At 37.4% G+C, this 27,283-nt stretch overlaps 13 pseudogenes; 4 read left to right on the top strand and 9 right to left on the bottom strand.

Annotated features, from left to right (window-relative positions):
- The first annotated feature begins 7,082 nt into the window (after positions 1–7,082).
- Positions 7,083–7,201, top strand: LOC114530834 (annotated as a pseudogene).
- A 689-nt stretch (positions 7,202–7,890) lies between these two features.
- LOC114530833 lies at positions 7,891–8,009 on the top strand (annotated as a pseudogene).
- A 121-nt stretch (positions 8,010–8,130) lies between these two features.
- LOC114530830 lies at positions 8,131–8,250 on the top strand (annotated as a pseudogene).
- Positions 8,251–8,374: 124 nt separating this feature from the next.
- Positions 8,375–8,490, top strand: LOC114530844 (annotated as a pseudogene).
- A 260-nt stretch (positions 8,491–8,750) lies between these two features.
- Positions 8,751–8,869, bottom strand: LOC114530829 (annotated as a pseudogene).
- A 124-nt stretch (positions 8,870–8,993) lies between these two features.
- LOC114530839 lies at positions 8,994–9,112 on the bottom strand (annotated as a pseudogene).
- A 198-nt stretch (positions 9,113–9,310) lies between these two features.
- Positions 9,311–9,429, bottom strand: LOC114530841 (annotated as a pseudogene).
- A 124-nt stretch (positions 9,430–9,553) lies between these two features.
- LOC114530828 lies at positions 9,554–9,672 on the bottom strand (annotated as a pseudogene).
- An 84-nt stretch (positions 9,673–9,756) lies between these two features.
- LOC114530847 lies at positions 9,757–9,875 on the bottom strand (annotated as a pseudogene).
- A 123-nt stretch (positions 9,876–9,998) lies between these two features.
- On the bottom strand, positions 9,999–10,117 carry LOC114530827 (annotated as a pseudogene).
- Positions 10,118–10,241: 124 nt separating this feature from the next.
- Positions 10,242–10,360, bottom strand: LOC114530835 (annotated as a pseudogene).
- Positions 10,361–10,482: 122 nt separating this feature from the next.
- Positions 10,483–10,601, bottom strand: LOC114530831 (annotated as a pseudogene).
- A 123-nt stretch (positions 10,602–10,724) lies between these two features.
- On the bottom strand, positions 10,725–10,843 carry LOC114530846 (annotated as a pseudogene).
- Between the last annotated feature and the right edge of the window lie 16,440 nt (positions 10,844–27,283).

Below are 27,283 nucleotides of genomic sequence, written 5' to 3'. Positions count from 1 at the left end.
TGTACTTTTCACTATAATAGAACGAGTTACCAATAAAAATTAAAAAATAATTAATTTTGTTTTCTAATTTTCTTGCGGTAACTCGTTATTTTATAGTGAAACATATATTGATTTTTAGGGTAACTCGTGGGTAACTCGATCAGATTGTGCGAAGCACATTATCATGTATATAACATAATCATATAGTCAAACATAACTGTTTTAATACTTTCGTTTAAATTTGTCCTCAGTGAGCCAAAATTATTGCACCAAGTTATTTCGAATGTTAATCTCATTTCTGTCCAAATAGTATAAGCTGAGCAAAACAACTTCCACAAGGCTCCACTTTCTTTTGATCTTCTCCTCAAACGCATGTTTGAAGCGGATCTTTCTCCTCGAATGCATGTTTGAAGCGGATCATTCTCCAACAACTGATCATCATCTGTCTCACGCACGTCTTCCACGTTGTAAGGCCCTTTATACGAAAATAGGGACATCAGAAGATATGACAACATCACTGGCAAAATGATTCTTGGGAGCAGGTAGCTTAACTGTCTCTCCTTCAAGTAGGAGAAGGAGATCTTTCCATGTTTGTTTTATATTTTGACATAGGTAATTGGAACCATATTGTAGTTCTTATATAGTTATAAGTTAATTTGTAACAATTGTCTGAATTAAACAAACTAGAGAAAAAAATAGGATGTTATGTATATGTGGGGCAAAAGGGGAACATAATGAGTAATTTGTTGAATAGTTAATTGCAAATTGAGGGTTTATTTTATATTTTGACATAGGTAATTGGAACCATATTTTAGTTCTTATATAGTTATAAGTTAATTTGTAACAAATGTCTGAATTAAACAAACTAGAGAAAAAATTAGGACGTTATGTATATGTGGGCAAAAGGGGAACATAATGAGTAATTTGTTGAATAACTAGTTAATTGCGAATTAAGGGGCGTAGAAATCGAAATAAAAATAACCAGATGGGGTAGTTGGGAATTTGTTGGACAATTGCCAACCATGTGGTGTGTTTGAAATAAATTTTTTTGTAAAAAGGGTTTTGTTTGTGTATGATGGAGTTCTTAAAGAAACTATGTAGTTACGTGTGTAGTAATAGGTTGTGTAGCGTTGTTGGTGGTGTTTAAATCAAGGTTATGTAAGGAGGTAGGTAGAAAAGTAAAACAAGACAAGAAAGGCAAGCGTGCGAATCAGTATCCCCGTACGCAGCGTTTCATCCTTTTGCGGACTCGTCAGTGGGGAGCAGGGTTGGCTTTGTGTGACAGAACCATGAAGATAAGAAGTGAGTAAAAGTGGTGTGTGTTTATAGGAGAATCATAAAGAATCAAAGTAAGTTATCAAACCTGCGTGAGAGTGTATTCGTAAAAGGTAAAATGGTAAAATTGAACTGTGTGTCTTACCAAAGCTGTTGTTGACCTTCGATAAACCAAACGCGGTGAGCCATCTCAGGGTTGATGTGAAACCGAGTGTAAATTTACTTAAAAGTTGCTTCGGGAATTGCTTAAGAGCAGAGCTTGTGTTCGAGCTTGTATTCGTTCAAGAGGCTTGATCGAAAAGGGGTCAAGGATTACACGTGTGTGCATAAAATGCGTTAATATGTTACGTCACTGAGGTCAGGTGTCAAAGTCTGTGTTGGGGATAGTGGGGGTTTACGTGTCAATTATGGTTGTGTGTGGACATCCGAGGTTTAACTGTGTTTTGGTCGTGGGTTGTACTTCATGTGGTATGGTTGTTTATAATTGTTAAAGTTTCGTTTTATTACCGTAGTCATGAATTAAAACAAGTATGGTTGAAGTGTTTTGGATTTTTGGTGAGGAATTACAGAATTACAGTGCGATATCGTCATCTGTGGGTAGTAAACTACCCCGGGTCCTAAAAAATTTTTTAGTGGGTCGATGTTCGGCGATGCATCAACTGTGAGGGTTTCAATCGTGAATAGGGTTATCAATTTGAGGTAGTAAAGGTTTTTAAGGTTTGTATGAATTTTGATATTTTATAATAAGCTTGTAAAACGTGCATATAATTGTGAGTGTAAGGTTGTAGGTATATAGATATCATTATTTAGTTGGTGTGTGAATTATCATCGGTAATTCGAGGTCGATGTGGACGTTGTCATGCGTTTGAATTACCATAAATATATATGGATTGTACATTATATTACATAAGGATTGTTTAACGTGACTATGTTACCCGTAACCATGTTCATGTGGTTTGATTTGAAGTGTATTTAATCCGTGTGGTAGAACATTTAGGTTTTGTTCAGGCTTCTGGTCACATTTATGGCCTACTTCTGCTAAGGACAAGTATTTTTAAAAATTATTTTTTTATACTTATGTCAGCAGGATGCCCAGGATGCCAGATTTGAGGTGACTGGTTAAGGTCATGTAGTTTTGTTGTTTTCACAGGTGAGACCTTTGGTTTGTTATATCCACTCTGGTGTTTTCAAGGTGGTATTCAGACATAATGTCAATTGGGGGTGGTTAAAATTTTGTATCTCTGTGTTCAGGATGGTGTGGAGGTTTTGGTTAGGTTTGGGGTTGATGGACGACTTGGGTGACTTGGGTTATGGAATGTTGTTATGTCTTGTTGGTGTTGTGTCTGGTATTAAGTTTTGCTGTGATAAGTGTCTCTCTCAGGTTAGTATTACGTTGGTAGGCTACAATTGGAGGTTCTTGCCATAGACTCCTCAGTGTGGGGTCATTCTCCAATATGTTCCAGTGTTTCATAGGATGTTTGCAATGTATTTTGTGTTTGTGTTGTATGGAATGGAGAAAATTGGGCAGCTTGTGTTTTTTTGGTTTTGTTTCCTATTCAGTAGGTCTGTTTGGGTGTATTGTAGGGCCTTGTTGAAGTTAGTGGTGATGGTGTCATGGTCATATCCGCGATGGATCAGTGCAATCAGGAGGTGGTTTAGTCGTTGTTGTAATTTGTTGTTGTCTGTAATTATGCGTCTGTATTACGGAGCCTGACTGTAGATGACTGCATTCTTGCATGTGGTGGGGTGAAATGAGGTTTTGTGTAGTAGAAGGGTTTTGTCAGTTGGTTTAATGTACAGGTCCAATTCCAGTTTGTTGTTTTTGTTTTTGTAGATAGTTGTGTCAAGAAAGTTGACAGACTCCTCAGAGAAGGAAAAGTCAAATTGGATGGTAAGATGGAAATTGTTGATGTATTTAAGAACTTTTTCCAATTTGTCAGTGCCATGTGTCCAAATATGTCATCTATAAATCTTATCCATTCAATAGGTATAAGATTTTCAGGAGCTTGTTGGAGGAGCTCCTGTTCAAGTGCTGCCATGAATATGTTTGCATAGGTAGGTGCCATTGGTGATTCCATAGCAGTGCCGTGAGTTTGTAGGAAGTGTTTGTTGTTAAAAGCAAAGGCGTTCTTCTTATGTACAAGGGATAGGATGTCATAAACTAGTTTATCCATTTCAGGGGTAATTGTGTTGATTTTCAAAGTTGTGGTGTTCTTGTTACTGTTGTTGTGCTAGTTGTTCCGGGTTTGTGGTGGTCTGGGGTGTGGGTTTGCATGAGGGGTTTTGGTTTGTGTCTGTTGGTCGATGTGTGTGTGGGTTTGTTGGTTGGTTGGCTGGTTGTTCTGTATGGTGTCCTATGGGGTGAGGAGGTTGTTGGAGTGATTCTGGTATTTCTGTTGTTAAGTTGTTTAAGTTTTATGTTGCGATTGTGGGATGGTGCTAGGCAGGCTTGTTTTGTGTATTTGGTTGCAATGGCGCCTGTTTGTTGTAGTATGTTGTTGGCAGTCGTTGTGTCACATTTGTTGTTGATTTGTGCAGATTTATGTTGTATTTTGTGTGTGATTTCTAGTCCAGGGGGTAGTGTCTGTGCTTTTTTGTGTTCCTCCAGTTCGTCAAGTGTGCATTTGAGTTTTGATAATTTGGTTTTCTGTGTGCTAATAATGCGGAATGTTTCCAGGAGGTGTGGTGTTATGCTGTTGGGGTTGGGAATGGATTGTGGTAGGTCATTGTGTGGTGTGGTGTTGGTTGTGATTTGGGGTTAAGTTGTGATTTGGGGTGTGTTGTTTGTCTCTGGGTTTTCGTCTTCTTTGTTTAAAAGTTTTTGTTTTCCTTTATGTAGGCCTTCTATTATTGAATCAGTTTCTTGATCGGATGTGATCAATTTGTGGCCAAAAATAAGGGAGGTGTCCAAGTCTGTTATGTCTCCGTCGTCAGTAAAAATTCATCTATCTGTTCGTCAGACATGTCAGGTGAGGGTGGGGGGTTGGGTTGGATTGGGCATGGGTTAGTGTCAAGGATGGGGATTGTGTTGTCAGGGTTATCAATGGACATATATTCTGGGGGTCGGTTGGGTTTTCGGTAGGGTTTTTGGTCAGGTTGCTTCGATTTGTGGAGTTGAATGGGACTAAAAATTAAAAATTAAGGTTATCCTTTGTGAGTAATAGTTCCATTTAAGTAGTGATCGTTGTGTTTGTTAGTAAGTGTGTTAGGGGTGTGTGAATAAACAAGGGGGGCTGTTTTCTGGTTACATGTATGAGATTGATAATAACAACAGACACCGAACCCATCAACCAAACAACAATGAGCAACGATCAGCACCTCACATAAACATTCCATCTCACTTGAACAACAACACACAACAACAAAACCTGGATTTTCTAACACGCAACAAACCCACACACCACAAATAACAAAAAACCAACTAAAACTCAACACAGATACAAACAATTACAACAAATGAAACATCCTAAAATATTTGAAAACACAACGAAACACAAATAACAACAGACACAAAAGCAAAAATAAACTACATAAAAAACTCAAATATAACTCCCAACACAATACTATTGTCAACCTCTTTAACAAACCCATCTCACATGAAGCACAAAAAACCCTGTCAAAAGGTCTTACCTTTGTCCCGACACCCAAACACACACCATACAAGACCATATGACTCTTTTCTGAAATAAAAAAAGCATGTACAATAAATATTTCTTCAGAAACAGAAAGGACACTAAAAAACATCCATTTAAACTACCCAGTAACTTCACAGCACCAAACCCCGACAACAGCAACCTGTTAGAATACATATCAAATGTACTCTACGATCTCAAAACTGAATTTGGAACACAAAAACAAACTACAAAAACCAACATATCCTCACAAAGCCTCAAAACCATCCATGATCTGAAAAACGATGATGATATAATAATCAAACCAGCAGACAAAGGAGGAGCCATTGTGATATGGCCAATGGAAAATTATCTTACTGAGGCATATAGACAACTCTATAATGAGAAACACTACCAGAAACTAACACATGACCCGACCCCTGAAATTTTAACTGAAACCAAAACCCTAGCACACAAACTCCACAAATCTAAGGCCATTGACAACACAACATTTAAATATCTCACAACAGACAATCAAGCCAGGACACCACAACTTTACCTTTTACCCAAAATACACAAAACTAACATTCCAGGTCGACCTATCGTCTCCGGTTGTGGTGGACCAACAGTCAAGCTTTCTCAATATGCTGACCATCTACTCAAACCACTCCTACAACACATACCATCATATGTCCAGGACACTACAGACTTTCTATGCCGGATATTTGCTCAGAATAACACACTACCAGACAACTTCATACTTATTACTATTGACGTAAGAAGTGTCTATACCAACATACCTAATGATCAAGGCATCCAAGCCTGTATAGACATGTTGAAAGAAATCAACACAATTACCCCTGAAATGGATAAACTAGTTCATGACATCCTATCCCTTGTACATAAGAAGAACGCCTTTGCTTTTAACAACAAACACTTCCTACAAATTCACGGCACTGCTATGGGATCACCAATGGCACCTACCTATGCAAACATATTCATGGCAGCACTTGAACAGGAGCTCCTCCAACAAGCTCCTGAAAATCTTATACCTATTGAATGGATAAGATTTATAGATGACATATTTGCAATCTGGACACATAGCACTGACAAACTGGAAAAATTTCTTAAATACGTCAACAATTTCCATCCTACCATCAAATTTGACCTCTTAGGAATATTTCGTGTCGTAGGCTCCTTTTGATTTATATAAAGTTAAAACAAGGCGGGCAAAGTTAGCACCTGGATGGATGACCTCTTGGGAATACTTCATGTTGTAGGCTCCTCTTGATTTATTCATAGAAAATTATTCCAATCTTTTCATCAATTTGCCCAAAAGGAATATTTTTGTTAAACTTTCCCGAAAAATATTCATAGATTATAATTTCTTGTTTCCTCAAACAAAATGTCTACGCCCATACCACTTGGAAAGCACAGGTTCTCGTTTGATCACAAAAGTAAAAACAGGTCGGGCAAAGTTAGTACCTGGATGGGTGAACTCCTTGGAATACTTCAGGTCATAGGCTCCTTTTTATTTATTCATAGAAAACTATTCCAATGTTCTCATCAATTTGCCCAAAAGGAATATTTTTTTTTAATTTTATCAAAAAATATTCATAGATCAAAACCTCTTGTTTTCGCAAAGGCAATGTCTACGTCCATACCACTTGGAAAGCACAGCTTCTCATCTGATCACCAAAGTTTAAACAAGTTGCGTGAAGTTAGTACTTTGATGGGTGAACTCTTGGGGATACTTCGTGTCCTAGGCTTCTTTTGATTTATTCATAGAAAATTATTCCAACCTTCTCATCAATTTGCCTTAAAGGAATATTTTTTTTTTATTTTATTCAAAAATATTCATAGATCAAAAGCTCTTGCCTATGTCCATACCATTTGGAAAGCACTGATTCTTGTCTGATCCCCGAAGTTTGAACAAGTCAGGCGAAGTTGGTACTTGGATGCGTGACCTCTTTAGAATACTTTGTGTTGTGGCCTCCTTTTGATTTATTCATAGAAAATTATTCCAATCCAAAACAAGTTGGGAGAAGTTAGTACTTGGATGGGTAACTTCTTGGGAATACTTCGTGTCGTAGGCTGCTTTTAATTTATTCATAGAAAATTATTCCAATGTTCTCATCATTTGCCCTAAAGGAATATTTTTTTTATTTTAAACAAAAATATTCACTGATGAAAAGCTCTTGTTTCCTCAAAGGCAATGTCTACGTCCATACCACTTAGAAAGCACAGGTTCTCATCGGATCACCGAAGTTAAAACAAGTGGGGCGAAGTTGGTACTTGGATGGGTAACCCCTTCGAAATACTTCATGTCGTGGGCTCCTTTTCATTTATTCATAGAAAATTATTCCAATGTTCTCATCAATTTGTCCTAAAGGAGTATTTTTTTTTATTTTATTCAAAAATATTCATAGATCAAAAGCTCTTGCCTATGTCCATACCACTTGGAAAGCACTGATTCTTGTCTGATCCCCGAAGTTTGAACAAGTCAGGCGAAGTTGGTACTTGGATGCGTGACCTCTTTAGAATACTTTGTGTTGTGGCCTCCTTTTGATTTATTCATAGAAAATTATTCCAATCCAAAACAAGTTGGGAGAAGTTAGTACTTGGATGGGTAACTTCTTGGGAATACTTCGTGTCCTAGGCTGCTTTTAATTTATTCATAGAAAATTATTCCAATGTTCTCATCATTTGCCCTAAAGGAATATTTTTTTTTAATTTTATCCAAAATATTCATAGATCAAAATTTCTTGTTTTCGCAAACAAGATGTCTATGTCCATACCACTTGGAAAGCACAGGTTCTCGTCTGATCTACAAAGTTAAAACAAGTCGGGCGAAGTTAGTACTTGGATAGGTCACCTCTGTGGAATACTTCCTGTCGTGGCCTCCATTTGATTTATTCATAGAAAATTATTCCAATGTTCTCATCAATTTCCCCAAAAGGAATATTTTTTTTATTTTAAACAAAAATATTCACCGATGAAAAGCTCTTGTTTCCTCAAAGGCAATGTCTACGTCCATACCACTTAGAAAGCACAGGTTCTCATCGGATCACCGAAGTTAAAACAAGTGGGGCGAAGTTGGTACTTGGATGGGTAACCCCTTCGAAATACTTCATGTCGTGGGCTCCTTTTCATTTATTCATAGAAAATTATTCCAATGTTCTCATCAATTTGCCCTAAAGGAGTATTTTTTTATTATATCCAAAAATTATCATAGATTAAAAGCTCTTGTTTTCTCGAAGGCAATGCCTACCTCCATACCACTTCGAATGCACAGGTTCTCGTCTGATCACCAAAGTTAAAAAAAAGTCGGGCGAGGTTAGTACTTGGATGGGTGACCTCTTAGGAATATTTCGTGTTGTAGGCTCCTTTTGATTTATTCATAGAAAATTATTCCAATCTTCTCATCAATTTGCCTAAAAGGAATATTTTTGTTTAACTTTCCCCAAAAATATTCATAGATAAAAAGCTCTTGTTTTCACAAAGGCAATGTCTACGTCCATACCACTCTGAAAGCACAGGTTCTCGTCTGATCACCAAGCTAAAACAAGTCGGGTGAAGTTAGTACTTGGATGGGTGACCTCTTAGGAATAATATGTTGTAGGCCGATGTTCTCATCAATTTGTTTGCAGTTTGTTTGCTAGAGAATTTGAGAAGTATTCCCAAGAGGTCACCTATCCAAGTACTAACTTCGCCGACTTGTTTGAACTTTGTTGACCAGACGAGAACCTGTGCTTTCCAAGTGGTATAGACATAGACATCTTGTTTGAGAAAACAAGAATGTTTAATCTTTTTAAACGTTTAAACAAAAATATTCCTTTTGGGCAAAGAGATGATTGGAATAATTTTCTATGAATAAATAAAAAGGAGCTACGACACGAAATATTCCTAAAAGGTTACCCATCCAAGTACTAACTTCGCCTGATTTGTTTTAACTTTGGTGATCTGACGAGAACCTGTGCTTTCCAAGTGGTATGGACATAGACATCTTGTTTGAGAAAACAAGAAATTTTAATCTATGAATATTTTTTGGGAAAGTTGAACAAAAATATTCCTTTTGGGCAAATTTATAAGAACATTGGAACAATTTTCTATGGATAAATCAACAGGAGCCTACGATATGAAGTATTCCCAAGAGGTCACCTATCCAAGTACTAACTTTGCCCAACTTGCTTTAACTTTGGTGATCCGACAAGAACCTGTGCTTTCCAAGTGGCATGGACGTCAACGTTGCCCTTGCGAAAACAAGAGATTTTGATCTATGAATATTTTTGTATAAAATCAAAAAACGTTTGACGTAGACATTTTTTTTGAGGAAACAAGAGCTTTTGATCTATGAATATTTTTGGGGAAAGTTAAACAAAAATATTCCTTTTGGGCAAATTTATAAGAACATTGGAATAATTTTCTATGGATAATTCACAGGGAGCCTACGACATGAAGTATTCCCAAGAGGTCATTCATCCAAGTACTAACTTCGCCCGACTTGCTTCAACTCCGGTGATCAAACAAGAACCATTGCTTTCCAAGTGGTATGGACGTAGACATCTTGTTCAAGAAAACAAGAAATTTTAATCTGTGAATATTTTTGGGGAAAGTTAAACCAAAATATTCCTTTTGGGCAAATTGATGAGAACATTGCAATAATTTTCTATGAATAAATAAAAAGGAGCCTACGACACAAAGTATTCCCAAGAGGTCACCCTTCCAAGTACTAACTTTGTCCGACTGGTTTTAACTTTGGTGATCAGACGAGAACCTATGCTTTCCAAGTGGTATGGAGGTAGACATTGCCTTAGCGAAAACAAGAGCTTTTGATCTTTGAATATTTTTGGGGAAAGTTAAACAAATAATTTATAGATAAATCTAAAGGAGCCTACGACACGAAATATTCCTAAGAGGTCACCCATCTAAGTACTAACTTCGCCCGACTTGTTTTAACTTTGGTGATCAGCCGAGAACCTGTGCATTCCAAGTGGCATGGACATAGGCATTACCTTCGAGAAAACAAGAGCTTTTGATCTATGAATATTTTTGGATAAAATTAAAAAAAATATTCCTTTAGGGCAAATTGATGAGAACATTGGAATAATTTTCAATGAATAAATCAAAAGGAGCCTACGACATGAAGTATTCCCAAGAGGTTACCAATCCAAGTACTAACTTCGCCCGACTTGTTTTAACTTTGGTGATCAGACGAGATCCTGTGCTTTCCAAGTGGTATGGACGTAGACATCTTGTTTAAGAAAAGAAGAAATTTTAATCTATGAATATTTTTGGGGAAAGTTAAACAAAAATATTCCTTTTGGGCAAATTGATGAGAAGATTGGAATAATTTTCAATGAAAAAATTAAAAGGAGCCTACAACACAAAGTATTCCCAAGAGGTCACGCATCCAGGTACTAACTTCGCCCGATTTGTTTTAACTTTAGTGATCAGACGAAAACCTGTTTTTTGCAAGTGGTATGGACGTTGACATTGCACTTGAGAAAACAAGAGCTTTTGATCTATGAATATTTTTGGATAAAATAAAAAAAATATTCCTTTAGGGCAAATTGATCAGAACATTGGAATAATTTTCTATAAATAAATCAAAAGGAGCCTAAAACACAAGGTATTCCCAATAGGTCATCTATCCAAGTACTAACCTCGCCCGACTTGTTTTAACTGTGGTGATCAGACGAGAACCTGTGCTTTCCCAGTGGTATGGACATAGACATTGCCTTTGCAAAAACAGCAGCTTTTGATCTATGAATATTTTTGGGGAAAGTTAAACAAAAATATTCCTTTGGGCAAATTGATGAGAAGATTGGAATAATTTGCTATGAATAAATCAAAAGGAGCCTACGACACGAAGTGTTCCTAAGAGGTCACCCATCCAAGTACTAACTTCGCCCGACTTGTTTTAACTTCCGTGATCAGATAAGAACTAGTGCTTTCCAAGTGGTATGGACGTAGAAATTGCCTTTGAGAAAACAAGAGCTTTTGATCTATGAATATTTTTGTATAAAATCAAAAAATATTCAATTTGGGGAAATTGAGGAGAACATTGGAGTAGTTAGACTCAGTAGTCTCAGCAGAGACTTTGCAGAAGACAGGGACTGGAAACGCAAGCTAAAGTTGACGCCACATCCATGATACGCTTCATTTGGAACCCTGTAACTTCACTTTAAAAACATTTCAAGACTTTACATTTACTCTTGTAAACAAGAATAGAAATATCGATGAAATTATTGACTTTTCAAACTTCTCCGGCGGGGGGGTGGGGTGGTGGTTGGGTAACAAGTCTAAAAATCTCCATGGAATGTTTTCGTTAAACTTCTTCAATAACAACAATGGTGCTGTTTCTGTACTCAATAAAAATACAAGCATTCAATGGTGGTTTTTAGCTTTGTTATACCCTAAAAGAGTAAAAAGTCGATAGTTTCACCAGCATTGCCATTCTTGTTTAAAATATGTAAATACAAAGTCCTGAAATATATTTTTAGTGAAGTTACAGGGTTCCAAATAAGGCTAAATTAGGCTGTATCATGGAGGTGGCATCAGCAACGTTACCGCTTTAGCTTGCGTTTCCACCCTGTCTTCTGGAACGTTTATGGTCTCCGTAAATTTCTGAAGGGTATATGATATATATGATTGGACCTCATCCACAGGGGGGGTTATATATTGGAACAAACAAGACAAAATATTTAAAATACTTCAACAACACAATAAGTCAATCACTTGTAATGTTACATTAATTGTCACACATTGTGGTTCCATTTACATGTTGTCTGGAGCCATACAATTCAAATACTTGTGAGTATCAGATGCATACATTTCAACTGCAACAATGTCCATGGGCATTTATCATCACCCCCATATTCTAGTTTCAGTTCAGTCACCACAGTGTGAAACACTTTTATGTTATGTTCTGATTCTATGCTGTGAGAATGGAATAATTAGAATTTAGGGGTTGTTGTAATTTATATGAACCCTACACAAAGGGCTAGCCCTAACAGTTGGGCTGATTTTCACCGCATGTTTACATGAGAAATATCAGCCCTACTTCTAAAGGCTGGCTTCCTTTTGCAAGTTGCACTTAATGGCTTCTGTGCAACTCATTATTTTTATTATGGCATCCAAAATCAGAGGGCTGGTAGGGCTGGCTCTCCTCTCATATAAACGAAAACAACTTTCAATAGGGAAATGTATTAGTGAGTGGGATCTCGCCTAGGGCCTTAGGACCTGTTTATATGGATGCAACAATGTTGGCCCAACATCATGCAACTATGAACTGCTTATTTTTTAAATTTTTTTAAAATTCTATAAGATTTATCCGCGTTGAAATCCTATGCCCTTAAATAATTGGGATTGAAACAGCACCAAACGTCATTTGAAAATTGTTGGATTGTGTTGGGTCAACAATGTTGGGTCCTTTTGAACAAGGCTTTAGTTATTAGTATAGGCATATTATAATTTCTGCTGGCACAATTTTCACTTCTGTTATTTTATGCATATAGGATATTTGCTATATACCCCCTAATATTCACTCATTTAAGCATTTTTGGTGGCTTATACAGTACAGGGGGCTTATTTACAGGGGGCAGGGTTTTACATGGACAATCAAGAGAAACTGTAAAGTATTTATTGTCAGTCATAAACAGGAAAATAGTGAGTAATTTGAGTGCAATAGAAAACATAGTGGGCTTATTCAGGTAGGCTTATATATTTTTTTGGGGGGGGGCTTATATTTTGAGGTTTATGGTATTTCAATAAATGCCATGACACAATGTAGCATGAAGTTATATTATTATGCACATTCATGATCATTCATGTGTATTTGAACACATAAAATTATGCTGGCAGAACTTTGTTTGATAATAAAAAGTACTGAATTACAGATAGAAAAATCAGACAAGAAAAAAGTTAACACATCAAAATCAACAATAACCCATCAGCCAGCAGGACTCTTCCCTTCCCATTTCAAAAATTGTTGGTTTTAGTCAAATTATGTGGCATTAGACAGAGTAAAAATAATAAAAGGTACATGGGGTGCATAATTGTGTATTAATGGTTAAAGCTGGCAGATTTCTGGTTAACCCATTCTGCAAGACCCCCTTGATGGGTAAGTTTGCTTGGTGATAGGCATGGTAAAAAAAAACAAGCAGGGTGCATATTGTGCATTATATTAATGGGCAGTTATAATAAAAAGGGTTCGATTGAACTGTGTACTGCTACCAGGTAGCAAGCGGTACACAGTTCAACCAAAGCATTTTGTTATTTTCTCTACCTACATACACTGGCATGTCAGTTCAAGATAATAAAAAGGGTGAATTGGACTAGTTCTAAGCCATTATCAAATATCATGCATCTCTGAACTATCACCTAAATTCAACATTTATTATTATGTTATCATGGGGCATGGCAGTTTCAATACCTTTCATTCAAGCGAACAAACTCATTTTCTCTTGAATCCTCAAGTAGCTTCAGTTTCCTTCGGACATCATTCTGTACAGTATAAAAGATGTATAATAAGGAGCTGGTTACTCACTTGTAAATCTAGTTTATAATTTTATAATGGTATGCTCTTGGTAAATGCTATATTATACAGATAAAGCTAATGCTATGTAAAACAAACAGGTGACCAAATATCTTCACAGCAGGACATTTTTGGCGCTAAAATATAGAACACTGACTAATTATAATAACGCATATCGCCACTTTCCGTTGAATATCCAAAAATATTACTTTATTTAAGTTCCTTATAAACTCTCAATTTTGAATAAAATGCCAATATAAGATAAAAGTTAAACAAAAGAAATACCTCAACTGCTGTGTTTCCTTGTGGCGATGTAAAAAATTAACGCTTCGGACATTCATTAATACATATAATGTAGAAGATATAAATATTTAATGCACATAGTTCAACATAGCAGTGGTACATACATACCTTGCAGAGTTTTGGAATTCGTAAAGATGGCCCTGTCTGTCGTGCACGTCTTGAGGAGTTTTGTGATTGAAGACAATCAATCTTCTTGTGCAGGTCGCCTAGTATTACCTTCTCGTTGTCCGCCATCTGCTTCATTTGCTCCCGAAGAGCTTTATTTTATTCCACAACTTTCTCCAGCTACTACACATAATGATCCGACATTCCGACGCTCATTGTTTAATAAACAGACTATAGAAACACTAGCTTTTTATGGTGTCAAGAGACGCAGAGTTTTACCAACCACCGTTTGCTTTTGAAATATGAATCTTTTGATTCTTGAAGAATTGCATATATTTTTAGGGTTTATAAGAAAACTTGAAAACAAAATTGAACGGTAAACTATAGGAGAATTTGTACATGGCTACATGCCGATACGTGCTGTGTCGAAGGAAAAAGTACTCATTACAATGGAAGCACAAGCTTATGAAAATAAAAACGCGCTTTCACCCGCCAAAATTTTCCACATTTTAAAAGTGTTCTTCATTGTGTTAAAGCTAGAAGCAAAAGATCAACAAAAGATTGCAATTTTATCTGTTTTCTTGCGTTGTTTGCGTTTTGAACTGTCTGGTGGTTGAGAGCTTGTGCAAAACCGGCCGGAATGGCGCATTCTAGCGAGGTTTTCCACACAGTGAGGCGTGGGTGCACTTACTAACAGTGGGATGTGCAGCAATCTGGGAGAAATCCCAGCACCAACAGCACAGAACAGGAACGCTAAACAAGGTCGACTCTCACGACCAAATACGAGTGATGAGATTCGGCTCAAGAAACGCAAGAGAAGAAAGAGAAAGTGTCAAGAAGAAAACAAAATATCAAAGAAGCAAAAGAAGTTAAATCTTGTGGCTCGAGTAACGAAGCAGGTCAACGAAGCTCAAGCTGTCGAAATCAGGGAAGCGTATTTGCGTGCAGAAACTAACTGGAAGAAAGCAGTTGTTTTCTGGAAGAAGTGGAAGGAAGAAAGATGTGACAGGAGTAGTGTTGTTTCGTAAGTAATCCCTTCACAAATATTCAATAATAATTGTCTGTTTTTTTTAATACTGGCACTGCATCTTCCTATCATGATCAAGGACTGTCAGTGCATTTACTTTGTCAATATAAAATGTTTCAATGTTTGCAGTTTATTTAGCGACGTACATGTATTTGTACGATCGTAGGCTGCCCATTGACAATCCATCATAGTTCATATACTGTACATAATATATTCCTTATTACTTGCCAGTTGCCAACCTTAGAAATATATTATTACGTATATGAATTATCAATGAGGAAGAAACCAGGGTTTTAGCACCACTGTACATTTATTGTTGGGGGGGGGATCCAGAATATTCTTGGTGAATAATAATTGGATGAGGTTTTTTGATATCAGGAATTGCACAGGAGCCCCAGTCTAAATTATGATTGTAGTAATATTGTATTTTTTTAAACGTATTTGAATCTCTTGCAAAATGATTTGAATATCGGATACTTTATTCTCTGGAAATGCTGCATTTAAAACTGCTCAGAGACATTATACTATAACTCTACATGACTTTTGCAAAGTACATTAGAATATGCACCGAGAAGCAAGGATCATGGGCGCTGGTTTGCCACCAAACCAGTAAACCACAGGCTGCGCAAAGAACTTTCCTATAGAGTTATAGTGTAGTGTCGCCATCAATTTTTGTCCATACAAACTACCTTTGCTTCACTGCTTGTGTGACAAATATTTTTCGTAAACTTGGCTTCATAATAATTATGTGCACAACATTATGACCTGTAGGTGTGCACCATATCAGAAATTATCTGTAGGACTGCAGCCAATAAAAAATTAGATAATCTCAAGCACTTACCCAATATTGAATGTATAAACTGGGAGTAGAGTGCAATCAAAACTGTACTTACACAGGAAACTTGCCACATGCATTCATGTTTATTGTAAGTTTTTATTCTCATTGCTGGTATTGTCAAGCAGTTTTTGTCTGAGTGTATATGTAATGTACTGTACATGTCAGTTGTTAAATACAGTAGTTCTAACATAACATGGCTCAGCTACTCTCCTGCCCATAATATAAACCAAATTTTTATCAATCTCATGTGAATTTACTGTTTAATAACTGTTACGTTCCGAAAACAAGACAACAACTTTATTAAGACTATAGCTACTTATATAGTTTACACGTAATCGGAAGTGAGTATAACAGGAAGTACATGCACCTAATACATATGTAGCTATCACATAACATCTCCTTTCCTTCAAAGTCCATTAGGGCTGTCCAGTAAATATAAAATAAACTATAAAGGTCCCATAAGATTAAAACAAATTCATATCACTAATTAAGATCGTTACAACAAAATTTTAAATAACTAAACACTGTCCGTTATATAACCCAAGTTCGAGTTAAATGTCAATTACCATATTTTTTTTTTCCTCTCTCACCGTCTATCATAATCTTTTAGATATGCCGGTTCTCTCGTAGTTCTTTTTGGCCTTGACCTGACTTCAACTGAAGGTCGCGGATTTACAGACTTGCTCATGACCTCATTTCCCTGTCTTTGTTCATTTGACGCATCTTCTCCACCAGTCTTTTCCGTTGACGATACTTCAACTGATTCCTTTGCCTTTTTCACACTCCTTGTGTTTGGACGAGACTTCTCAATCGATTCTCTTCTGGATTTAGAACTTCATTATTCACATCGTCTGTCATATACGTTTTCCGTTTTTTAAGATCATCGATTTCGACGGTAATATTGCTGGGGTCTCTACTTCATATGACCGCTCGTCTAACCTTCTGGCGACCGTTGCTTTTTCCCAAGTCTTCTTGTTCATTGTGAATGGTCTCATTCGTACCACATCTCCTTCCTCCAACGTTGGGAGATCTTTCGCACTTTTATTATAATAGTGCGCCTGCTTTTCTTGCTTAGCTCTTCCTTCTTTCAGAACATTCTCCCGACTGAGCGCTTGTGGTTTCAATAACGCGGTGGTGGTCGGCAGTAGTGTCTTACAACGTCGTCCGAGCAACCGTTGAGCCGGACTAGATTCGAAGTCCTCAGTCGGGGTGTTGCGTTGTGCTAAAATCGCCAAATATATATCCCCTTTGGATGCTTCTGCTTTACGTATGAGACTCTTTGCCATCTTTACCGCCGCTTCTGCTTTCCCATTTGCTTGTTGATGTCCAGGGCTGCTTGTTCGGTGCTCAATACCCCATTCCTTGGTAAACTTTGCAAACTTCTCAGCTGAGAACTGGGGCCCATTGTCACTAACTAACACGTCAGGGATGCCATTTCGTGCGAAGTGACTCTTTATCTTTCTTATGCAAGTGCTCGCCTTCGTATCAAGTAATCAATTTATTTCCCAGAAGTTGGAATAATAGTCAACAAGGATTAGATAGTCGAGGATTAGATAGTCCTTGCCAGTTACTGTGAAAATATCAGCTGCGACCTTTTCCCATGGTCTGTGTGCTAACGCATCCTTGTGTGTCAGCTGTTGCAGGGGCTTCATGACGTCAGCTAGGTGTGGCATAAATTTCGAGAGATTGTGGATGTGGATTTGAGTTCACAAACCCACAAAATCTCCGGACTGCTTTCACGTTTTCCGGTCTTGGCATTCTCAACACCGCTTCCACTTTCTACGGGTCTGGCTTTAGCCCATCTTTCGTAACTAAATGACCAAGATATGGAATTTCCTTGCAGAGCAACATCAATTTCTTCTTGTTAAGCTTAATTCCGGTCTTTCTGCAGCGTTGGAAAAACCCTTCCAGCTTCGTATTATGATCCACAATTGCTTCCTCTTCGGTTTCGCCAACACCATAAATGACCATATCGTCATGGACCGTCAGTAGGCCATCCAATCGATCTAGCGCCTGATTCAGTCTCTTTTGGAATATTTCGGAGGCCGCGCAGATACCAAAGGGCAGACGCTTCCATCTATACCGACCAAAGGGCGTGTCGAACGTTGTCAGCCTGCTGGATGGTTCATCAAGCTGGACATGCCAATAGCCATTCCGTGCATCAACTTTAGTGAACACTTTGGCCTTAGCCAAATCAGGCAAGACATCATCAATTACTGGTATGGGTATCTTTCTCGCTTTAGAGCACCGTTGAGCTGTTTAGGGTCAATGCAAAGGCGAATGTCACCAGACTCTTTCGTTGCAATAGCCAAATTACTTACCCAATCAGTGGGCTCATCTACCAGAGTAATGACAAGGTCTCTGGCTCCCTTCGGGTATCTTTATTCCATACCCGCACTTGCTCGAACTTTTCTATGTGAATTTCTACTAACCCCATTTGTTGAATAACTCTGGCACCCAGTAATGGCGTAAGATCCTCTTTAACGATCATGAATTCGACTGAATACTTTCGACTATCTTTTGGATTCTGTATTGTTAATCGACAAGACCCCTCTGGCTAATCACTTTTATTCCACATTTGCAGAACTCGATCAGTCGGTTTGATTTTCTCTTTATTCTGGACGTGTTTCAGCGGAAGAACATTTACCATCGCCCCACAATCGATGTGGAATTTCACAGGTTTACTGTTTACGAGCATCTTTGCATAGATTTCTTTCGGCTGGTCACGGCCCACGCGCGATCGTCTCCGGTTAACATTCACACTATCCAAATATTCTAAATCACTAGAGTCTGCCCCACTAAATTCTTCTGCTTTCACGGCATGTGCTCTAAGCTTCATTTTGCATTGTTTTTCAAAGTGATTTGACTTCTTACAGAAATTGCATATCTCACCATAAGCTCTGCAAAACTCACGCCCACGTCTGTGTCTGTCGCCACAGTAATTACAAGCCTTGATTTCGCTTCGCTCACGATCTGCTTTTTGGCGATACAGTTTCTTCGATTTTCGCTGAAATCCGTCATTATTTCCTTGTGACTTGTTCTTGTTTTTCGTCCCAACGACTTTATGTATACCTTCCTGCTTTGTACCTTCACCCAAGAGCTTTATCTGCGTGTTGACGCTTCATCACTTCGACAAATATCGATACACTTCGCCAGCGTTAAATCTGCTTGTCTTAGTAACCGCTTGCGAGTGTTTGCATCGTTTATTCCCAAGACAACATGATCTCTAAGCAGGGAATCACACAAACATGTACAAAAATTACATGTCTGAGCAAGTGTTCGCAATTCTGCCACGTATTCATCAATAGTTTCATCTTCCTTCTGCTTTCTGCTGTTAAATATGAATCTTTCGTATGTTTCGTTTGTCTCGCCAACAGCATACCTATCGAACTTTTCCATTATTTTCGATATCTTGCGTTTATCTTCAGGTGGTAGATCAAAACTGTTGTATATCTTTACAGCATCGGGCCCAATCGAGTTAGAGAAACAAGGCAACCCGGTATTCTTCTGTCTGCCTTTGTAGTTGCGAAATAATTGCATAGTCGTTCCATCTTTGTTTATAAATTTTCCAATTCTCTTTTCGATTTTTGCTTGCAAGGTTTAAGCCAGTTGGCGGCTGTATTCCATAAGGAACTGGCGCCTCTGCGACCTGATGTTCACTATCAGTCATAATATTGCTAGTTTATTATTATTTAATGGTTCGCTTTACCGCTGCCACCATGTTACGTTCCGAAAAAAGACAACTTTATTAAGACTATAGCTACTTATATAGTTTACACGTAATCGGAAGTGAGTATAACAGGAAGTACATGCACCTAATACATATGTAGCTATCACATAACAATAACTGTAGCCTGATGCATCATATTCACCCAGATAGTTTGGTAGACGTAGAAGATAGGAAAACGAAAATTGGTGAGGGTGTGTTTGGAAAGTGCAAAAAAAATGTATGGGGGACCAATAGTGGCTGTCAAGTACTTCAAATCACATTCAAGGTCTTCTGATATGGAACACGAAGCAAAAATGATTATGAGATTTGACCATCTAGGTAATACTGAAGCACTCATTCGAAGTATATTATATAATAATTTTATTATAAAGGTTTAACCCAGCGGTGGATTTACTGCCCCAGCCTTGGTCAAATGGGATACAGGAGGATTGAAAATTTCCATATCTAATCCAAATAATAGATTTGGCAGGCCATTTTTCAAACAAAGACCCAATATTGGGCCATTTAGAGCCCATTTGTTAATTTTGTTTGTCTACTGTAGGTAATTTTTCAAATTTTCTAACAATTGCCCCTAGCAGCCGGGGGTTATCAGTGATGATCCATTTTGGGGAGAACAATAATTATATTCTGTTTTATCCAGGGTTATATAATTTGATGATGATTGATTCACTGTGCTGGATTTGTTCCTGAGGGGTGGTATAAAATGATTCACAAAATAAATTGTTTTCTGTCTTCTCCAAGGCTTACCATTTGTATTTGGTGTAAACACAACTACCAAACCATATTTCCTTGCGTTGGAATTGTACGGTCTTGATGGAGAATGCCTGACACTGAGTAAAGCTGCAGTAAGGAAGGTGTTTTCAAGATTGTCATTATGGGCCAATATCCTCAAGGAATGCCATATTCACAGCAAGAACTACATTCATTGTGACATTAAAGGTGACAACATTATGGTAAGGAATGGATATGGGGATGCGGAAAATCAGTATACAGCAGTTATTATTGATTTTGGCAAAATGAAAGAGATGAGTAAGGCTAAAACCTATAAATTAAGTCTAAAAGAGCAAGAGAGGTATGGGAAATACCATCCCCAAATTGCTCCTGAAGTAGTCAGTGGTAGGCAAAAACAGTCAGCTGCAAGTGATATATATTTATGTAGCCAGGTAATTTCCTTAATTTGTCATTACAATCGCTATGAGGATTTACGGAAGATTGCTGTTCAATGCATTAATGGAACACCATCAAGGCGACCTACCATTGAAAGTTTAATTTCTCAGTTGACCTTACTATGCTAATTTGTACTGGACTCATATTGAGAGTAATAATCCTAGTCTTAAGCAGTTTGTATAGGTTTGCATAGCGATTATGCAAATGAATATAGTTTTACTTTGTGCAAAACACCATGCATACCCAAAGCTAAAACATATATGTATGTGGTGTTTTCCGGAGAGCAAAATTTAAATCCTTAGTTTTTAAAGTCATTGGAGCAACAATACAAATTAGCATATTGTTTATTAACTTGTTAAGCTGCAGGCACCTACAGTAATCACACCCTACTTCATTGTTTTACTTTGTCAAAAATGAAAAAAAAATCATCCAGGAAAGAGTCTTGTGCTTTAATATGTTCTGGATGAAATAAGCCAAAGAACAACCTTGGTCCCAGGGTACTTTGAGAGGAGTACCCTGGTTATTCATGATCATATGGTTGCCCAGATTTTGGGCAGCCCAACAATTGCTGCCCAAAATCTGGGCAACCATGTGACCACAATTAACTATGAGGATACTTTCCCAAACAGTAGCGTAGCTAGCCCGATGATTTACTCCTGCTGTGAAGATTTCAAATTATTATCATTATTCATTTCTTTAGAAATTGATTGTTTTCACAGTCAATGATCACGAAAATATTTGCATAGCAGGACTAAATCGTTGGGCTAGCTACGCTACTGTTCCCAAAGTACCCTGGGACCGAGGTTGGCCAAGGAGCACCCTATTTAGTCGCTGGGGCGTAGCCCGCAGCGACTTAAGGTTTCGCCTCGCATTTTTGTCGGATCTCGGATCTTTAGCCACAAAATTTCAAATTACGTCATTCGAATTCGCGCTGTATTCAAGATGGCCGCTTACAACGAGCGAGTTTAGCATCAATTTCAATTACAAATTAGCATCAATTTCAACTTGAAATAAAGGACGAAAAGTTCAATTTTACAAAGAACTTTGGAATGGCAACATTTGGCTAGCGCAAACTGCTGTTTATTTGGATGCTTTTCTCTGTGGCTCTTGCTGCAAATATAAATACTGTTATGGGTATTGATATTAAACATTGATAATACTGTCATCTCGGCAGCATTTGGCTTGCGCAAACTGCCGTTTATTTGGATGCTTTTCTGTATTACTCTTGCTGCAAATAATACTGTTAAGGATATTGATAATACTGTAACTTGGCTCGCACAAACTGCTGTTTATTTGGATGCTTTTCTCTGTGGTTCTTGCTGCAAATAATACTGTTACGGGTATTGATATTAAACATTGATAATACTGTCATCTCGGCAGCATTTGGCTTGCGCAAACTGCCGTTTATTTGGATGCTTTTCTCTATTACTTTTGCAAATAATACTGTTAAGGATATTGATAATACTGTCACTGTCATGGTGTAGCCTAACAAGACGGCAAGAGTGTAAGACCGAAATACAACCACAGTGATCATCATTAATCACTACGTGTGAAATTTAAACTTTGTTACTGTGGCTCCAATGACTGGAATATTACAGGTTTACAAGTCGAGTCTGTTACTGTGGCTGCAATGACTGGAATAATACAGGTTTACAAGTCTGACACCTCTTTCAACTTTTCAAGGTCAAGATACCATATTAAATGAAACACAATACTCACTGTCAATAGTGCAAGGGCTGCAAAGGCACCCTGTTAGGGGGGGGGGCTTGTGATGTCGGCTGTCGCAGTTTTTAAATCGACAATGTCGCTTTTTGAAACGTGTCAAATGTCTCCGTCGGAATTTTGCAAGAATGGCGCGATTTATACTAGAGACGGATCATCTTTCTGGATGAATTTGGGCAAGCAAAAGATAGTTCATCTTCTAGTTCATCTGCGTATAACCACGGGCAAACAGACGGATCATTCATCAAGACGAATTATCTCGAACTTGTGTGCGTAGTTGAGTAGTTCGTCTTGACGGATCATCCACCTGTGAATATAAATACGGCATGTGGATGACCATTACTCATTAGCCCACTACAGAAACCTTACTGGACTAAATGTCTAAGCCTTCTCTGTGCCAACGTCGTTGTCACTTTTTAAAATATAGCGCTGTTGTTGTTGCAAATAAATAAAAGAGTGTCACTGTCGCTTCTCTCCCTTTTTTGCTGTCGTTCATCGGGATTTCAAAACAACGCTGTCGCCTAAAAAAGGGCCCTGTCGGCTGTTGCAACTTACCCCTAACAGGGCCCCTGCAAATATGACAATGGATTTTCCTACTGTAGGTAAATTTGCAAGGGGTACATAAACACAATGGTGAAAACAATATATTGAAATGAAGTAGGGAGCAATGCAACTCAATGGGTTATTGACAGCATGATGTCAGGCTCTGATTGTACTTGCAATTGACGTTTTCCATCATGGGGGATTTGGCAGATTTCACTATGACTTGTATGTACTGCCTGTTTATGGAAGAGGGAGGGTGCAAAAGCTGGGGCCATGAGTATAAATGACTAGAAGGGGGGGGACTATTAAATTTCTTGCAAAAATTGAAGGGTCAAAATGTGGAGTTTGCTTACAGTATATGCCTAGTGTACAATCACTTTAATCAGTATATGATATATAAAACTTGTGCCTAGGACTTCTCTACTTATATGTTGCTCATATAAATAGAGAGTGTTGTCGCTTTTCTCCCTTTTTTGCTGTCGTTCATCGGGATTTCAAAACAACGCTGTCGCCTAAAAAAGGGCCCTGTCAGCTGTTGCAACTTACCCCTAACAGGGCCTCTGCAAATATGACAATGGATTTTCCTACTGTAGGTAAATTTGCAAGGGGTACATAAACACAATGGTGAAAAGAATATATTGAAATGAAGTAGGGAGCAATGCAACTCAATGGGTTATTGACAGCATGATGTCAAGCTCTGATTGTACTTGCAATTGACGTTTTCCATCATGAGGGATTTGGCAGATTTAACTATGACTTGTATGTACTGCCTGTTTATGGAAGAGGGAGGGTGCAAAAGCTGGGGCCATGAGTATAAATGACTAGAAGGGGGGGGACTATTAAATTTCTTGCAAAAATTGAAGGGTCAAAATGTGGAGTTTGCTTACAGTATATGCCTAGTGTACAATCACTTTAATCAGTATATGATATATCAAACTTGTGCCTAGGACTTCTCTACTTATATGTTGCTCATATAAATAGAGCGTTTTATTAAATTACCAGAAATTACTGAAATAGTTTATATTGTAAAATTTCCTTCCTTTTCCTTCGAAATGGCCGAATATCTCTTTTCCCCTTATTTTTCTTTCCAAATGTTTCCAAATGCCAAACGCTTCCAAATGTTCCAATCTTTCCAAATCCTTTTGGAAGGAAATTTCCTTCTAAGTGGAAGCTCTGATTATCCCATGTGATTATCCTGTTTTATCACCATGTTATCACTCAGCATTCCATGATGACGTATACTGAAAAGTGAAAAATATGGTTCTCTGATCTCGCACAGTGCCTCTTTATTTTATAATACAACAAGCAACTACAAGTATCTTTATTAAAGTTTGGTGTTTTTGCGCGAAAGATGTATAGGGTAAGTACAAAGTATGTTTTATTTGACAATTCGCTCACCGCGCATGAACCTATGCATATTCGTGGTGAGGCCTACACTAAAGATATTGAGCAATTTCGGACAGGGCCAATGATCCACGATTCGGAAAGTACCTTCGAGTATTTTTCCTGCCAATTATCTTGCCAAAGCCAAATATCTAGCAAAAAATCTAGCCAAAAGTCTAGCCAAAAATGTTGCACACAAAGCTATCAGAACTTTGACACAAGTACCGCCGAAACGACAACTTATCCACAGACAAACTTACATGTATTACAAAAAGCGAACTGTACTGAGCACATGGCAGAAACACCTCGGTCAAAGATCAAGAAGGTGATGTCTGTAAAGAAGCTTCCTGTGCGATCACGACATGCACTGTTTAATATAGCCTGCTCTCAACAACATGTAAATGACACAACTGAACTCAACATTTGCTGTCTATTGTGTGACGGTGAACCCAGTAGAATTCCAGTGAAATGGTTCACTCGAAAGCTTGGTAAACGTCGGTTATTGAGACAAAATCTGAAACACAGAATCAAAATGTCTGTACCCAGATCTTCACAACTTCATTATACAGGGTGTATCAGAAAAAACTAGAAGATTTTAAAATGTTCAGAAAACTATCATTTTATCAGGATATCTCAAAAATATATTTATGTCTAAGTATTTTAGCATCTCCTGGCTTATCTAACAGTAAAAACTAGCAGAAAAATTAACCTCGAAAAGCGGGAGAACGGTTTGTAAAAGCCTCATTTTTAACCGCTTGTGCAAAGAAAATGAGACGTTAAAAATCCAAGTTCAGTTAAAGAGGTGAAAGTTTGGAATCTTTTGTGCAATGTATCGCAATTTCAAAAAATTTGATAAACATTAGGTCCGCCGCGAAACGTTTCAAAATTGGATTTTTTTCCCCGTTTACTCCGCTCTCTCGTAACTTTTTACACGCAAGAATAATTACATGCATGAGTGATAGTTGGAATGACATACTTAAACATAACTAACAATGAATACTCTTGTTTTATTGTTTTCATTTAACAAAGAGTGCTGGTAATTACGTCATTCCAACTATCACTCATGCATGTAATCATTCTTGCGTGTAAAGTTACGAGAGAGCGGAGTAAACGGGGAAAAAAATCCAATTTTGAAATGTTTCGCGGCGGACCTAATGTTTATCAAATTTTTTGAAATTGCGATACATTGCACAAAAGATTCCAAACTTTCACTTCTTTAACTGAACTTGGATTTTCAACATCTCATTTTCTTTGCACAAGCGGTTAAAAATGAGGCTTTTACAAACCGTTCTCCTGCTTTTCGAGGTTAATTTTTCTGCTAGTTTTTACTCTTAGATAAGCCAGGAGATGCTAAAATACTTAAACGTAAATATTTTTGAGATTTCTTGATAAAATGATAGTTTTCTGAACATTTTAAAATCTTCTAGTTTTTTCTGATACACCCTGTATAGTAAGAAATGTTCGTAGACATAATCAAAATACTTGGATAAAGTGCATCCCTGATATTCACTGCCCTGGGATGACTAAGAAAGCAAATGGGACTAAATGTTTAGCAAAACATTTAAGATTTAACATTCCTGAAGGTCTTCTTTATTTATCTGGCTTCACTAGTGATTTACATACCCAGCAGGTATATAAAAATGTCAACCATGTGAAGAATGTCTGTCGGTCAGCATTATCTGCTGATATTGAGACAAATCCAGGACCTGTGTTCTATATTGATCCAACGAAGACAATCAGTGCACCATATAGTCAAGGGAATCAGATTATATTTGGAGAAACAGCAGGACAGCAGTGTTTAGCAATGTGCTTATGTGCTCTTATATACAACAAAAGACACAACATTGGGTCACCTCAAGACCTGGTTAATGTAATGAATATTGGTAATGAACTGTATTCAAGCTTGTCATGTTTAGCAAGACAATCAATTTTATTATTTACAGAACTGCCTTCACAATTAACAGTATTTGACACAGATTATAATCTTCAGTACAGTGAGAGCTATAGTGGAAGGGTAATTGGATATAGTTTTATTGAAGGGTTTCAGTATTGTGTGCCATTTCATGAAGCATTTGACTTGCTCCTAGCTGAAAACTATTCTGCATTTATATTAATAATTGACTGCAATGCTGTTTGTATATTTTCCACCAATGATGGCAAATATAACATTTTTGACTCACATTCAAAGGATATCTATGGTCAAAGTCATCCACAAGGTACTTGTGTGGTGTTAGAAGCAGCAAGTATGAACCATGTAATTTTGCATTTCCAGTCTCTATACAGTGAAAATAGTCAGTTTGAGTTAAGAGCTGTTAATATTGAAGAAGTACAAAGCACTGCTGCTGACCAAAACGTAAACAACAATATTGGAAATACTTACCTATCAGATAATGATGGCTTACAAGAAATTAAAACTATTCGTTCTTTCTGTTTGTGTAGACAATGCTGTGCAATTTCATTATATTCAATTTGTTATTCTGTTATTAAACCTTGCAACTATTGGGATTCAAATACAATATCTGCAGTTGTCCACTTTGGCACTATTTTGTATAATAATACTGGTATAAATACTTGGTCTTCAAGTGATATACCACAAAAAATTAAAATTTGTGGAACTGATGTGCACATACAATTGCAAGCTAATTACCAAGGACTAGTTAATGACATTGCAGAATGCAAATTAAACATTGCAAGTGTGATATGCCATTGTGATGAAAGCACTGGTTTTTTAATTTGGCTTGGAGGTTATTGTATTTCTTGTATCCATGCAACATTGAAGAAAAAGTCATACTCAATATTAGCATATGATGAAGATCGTAACCCACCTACTACACATTATATCAAGAATATAGAAGACGAACAGACTTTAGTTGAGGCTATCTTTAACGTAGCAAACACCAAACTCAAGGACGGAATTGTAAATTATGAAATTCAATTTCTGTCTTGTTCTTCTAAATTGAGTAACTGTGAAAGAAAAAAGACTATGAAAAAACACAGACAAAATTATATTAACTTCTTTAATGACATCATTGAACCAGCTTTAAAGAAACAAAAGCTAGAA

The sequence above is a fragment of the Dendronephthya gigantea genome, unplaced genomic scaffold, assembly GCF_004324835.1.
Source record: "Dendronephthya gigantea isolate DGI-Jeju-01 unplaced genomic scaffold, DenGig_1.0 000066F, whole genome shotgun sequence".
Taxonomy (NCBI): Eukaryota; Metazoa; Cnidaria; class Anthozoa; order Malacalcyonacea; family Nephtheidae; genus Dendronephthya; species Dendronephthya gigantea.
The sequence above is the reverse complement of the archived record's forward strand: the minus strand, read 5'-3'. Positions and strand labels throughout refer to the sequence as shown.